Source organism: Chinchilla lanigera, unplaced genomic scaffold (assembly GCF_000276665.1).
Source record: "Chinchilla lanigera isolate Chin_1 unplaced genomic scaffold, ChiLan1.0 scaffold00049, whole genome shotgun sequence".
Lineage (NCBI taxonomy): Eukaryota > Metazoa > Chordata > Mammalia > Rodentia > Chinchillidae > Chinchilla > Chinchilla lanigera.
This window is the reverse complement of record NW_004955450.1, coordinates 6,325,330-6,327,999: the sequence shown is the minus strand read 5'-3', so window position 1 is coordinate 6,327,999 and position 2,670 is coordinate 6,325,330. Positions and strand designations below refer to the sequence as shown.

The following is a 2,670-nucleotide window of genomic DNA, read 5'->3' as shown; positions in this document are numbered from 1 at the left end:
CATGGATGGATGGATGCATGGATGGAAGGGCTGTTGGGTGGATGGATTGATGGATAGATGGGGGGATGGGTGGGCTGTTGGATGGATGGATGGATCAATGGGTGGGTGGATGGGTGGGTGGATGGATGGGTGGATGGATGGATGGGTGGGTGGAAGGATAGATGGGTGAACTGTTATATGGATGGATGGGTGGGTGGATGGATAATGGATGGATGGATGGATGGATGCCTCCCAAGGGCTGGGGCTGTGGCATCCACCCTGATAGGTGAATGAGTGAATGGAATGAAGGATCCAGGCAGAGGAGGGTTCCTGGCTGGCTGGAGGCGAGGCAGGTTCTTTTTCTCCTCTGACTCAAGGCCAGGGTCCCACAGTCCTGGCAAGTCCTTCACTTTACCTCGCATACCAGAGGCTCAGGCAAGTCTCTCTCCTCAGCCCTTCTTGGACTCCAGACCTAGACAGGGTCATGGGAACCCAGTTATCTCTTCAGAAATATGCCAGCAGAGGACAGATCTTCCCCTTGGAAAGCCCCAGACAGCTGGCAAGCCCCAGAGAAGGAAGACGGGAGGCTTGATCCCAGGTCAGTGCCACGAGCAACCCCCCACTCAGCCCCCCGCCATTGCTCCTCCCTCCCTAGGCTTCCCCAGGGCTCTCCTCATGGAGCGCAGCTCCTCAGGAGGAATCCTCTCACAATCAAGTCACACCGGTGCCCAGGAAGAGGTCCCATCCCCAGAGGCACAGGCACCAGCCAACCATAAGGGGCACAGCCATGAGCCAGAGAGGATGGACAGAGGCCAGGAGGTGGGCGAGGACTGACAGGAACTGGTCTAAACCAGACTTCACAGGATTGGTTCTGAGCTTTGGAGGAAGTCAGTGGTTCACACCTGGTGAGTTAGAGTGCCTGGGTGTCTGGATGCTCAGGCATCTTCTAGGGGAGTCTGATGCTGAGTACCCAGAAAGAACAGCCCCCACACTGTGGCCCCTCAGGGGACAGAGCCCAGCACCGCCCCACAGAGATACTCAAAACAACAAGACTGTGACTTCCTGTCTTTTCAGCTGAGGCCCTAGCCCCACACCCCTGCTTGGTGAGCTCTGGGGCATTTCCTACCTAGGCACATGAGGATTCCTCGAGTCCCTGAGGAAACTAGTTATGCTCCTGGCCTCCTCAGGTGCCTTCCCTTCCAGAAGCTTCCAGAAACTTCCATCTCTTCTATCCCCCACTTTCCTTCCTCCATGGAACATGTGATGCTTCTCAAGAGAGGAGATGTTTCCTCCCTTTACTGCGTGAGTTGATTTAGGGTCTCTTCCATGGGGTCAGACACTGAGAGCTTGAGTCCTGGCTTTACCACTGATCAGCTGCATAACCCAATCTGTCGGACCCTCCACTTCCTCTTGGTGACAGGGGCCCAAGGACGTTGGCCAATGGGAGGACTGCACGAGAAGGCACCAGATAGTGGTTCTGCTGTTAATCCTGCTCCCCACACAAGCACAAGCACACAGCTGACTTCTTCTGTGCCAGAGTCACAAGGGCCAAGGGAAGGCGCTGCCCACAGAAGAACCCTCAAGACATCTTGCGTCAGCCTCACCTCTGGACCAAATCAACAGCTCCTGTGGGATACTTGGCACCACTGTGTCACCCGTTAAACTTCCTCCTGGATCAGGGGGTTCCCAGAACAAGGGGACATTTCCTGGGCCCAGCTACACTGGGAAGGAAGGAAAGCCAGGCTTGTGGGCGGGGCCCCCACCAGGGAGCCAAAGGCCTAGAGCAGGCGCAGCTGGGACAAACCTAGAGACTGCTCAAAAGTGGACAAAATGAGACTCAGGAGAAGGGTGCTGAATGCTCCAGGGTCACATGACAGACGTTACCTGCCCTCGTCACTTGACCCTCGTGCCATCCCAGCCAGGGAATTCACGTAATCTTCTTTGCACACACGCGTACAATTTTAATAACTTTTGAAGGTGTCTCATTCTCAGACCTGACCTATGACCACTTTGTTCCAGAACTTGTTTATTGCAACCTTTCTTTTAATGGAGGTGACACACATATAACCTACAATTAACCATTTGAAGTGTATGGGTCAGCGACACTTAATTCTCTCGCAGTGTTGCACAACTCCAAGCTCTCTCCATTTGGTAAAGTTTTCATCACTGCATAAAAACACCTCACGCGCATTAAGGAATTGCTCCCCATTTCATCACCTGCCCCTGACCTCTAATAACCTCTCTTCTCCTTCCTGTCTCTGTGCATTTGCCTGTTCTGGTTGTCACACATCAAAAGACAACATGTGGCCTTGGGGGTCTGGCTTCTCTCACTCAACATATTTTCACACTTCATCCCTCTGTCAAACATGCAACAAGATTCATTCTTTTTATGGCTGAGTAATATTCCACTGCACCATAGACCAGGTTTGTTTATCTATTCATCCACTGATAGGCATTTGGATTGTTTCATTATTTCTAAGTGCAGAAAAAAAATTGAAAAAAAAAGTACAGCCGGGTGTAGTGGTGCACACCTGTAATCCCAGCACTTGGGAGGCTGAGGCAGGAGGATTACTGTGAGTTCAAGGCCAGCCTAGGCTACATAGTGAATTCAAGGGCAGCTTGAACTATGTAGGGAGATCTTGTCTCAAAAAAAGAAGAAAGAAAGAAAGAAAGAAAGAAAGAAAGAAAGAA

At 51.8% G+C, this 2,670-nt stretch overlaps 1 long non-coding RNA gene across 1 annotated transcript in view; it reads left to right on the top strand.

The window, feature by feature from the left end:
* Nucleotides 1-2,405, top strand: part of LOC106149579 — a 3,856-nt gene extending 1,451 nt beyond the window's left edge. The window contains exons 2-3 of the long non-coding RNA XR_001235850.1: nt 635-884; nt 1,400-2,405. This is a non-coding gene — a long non-coding RNA (uncharacterized LOC106149579). The remainder of the gene's footprint in view (nt 1-634; nt 885-1,399) is intronic.
* Nucleotides 2,406-2,670: the final 265 nt, after the last annotated feature.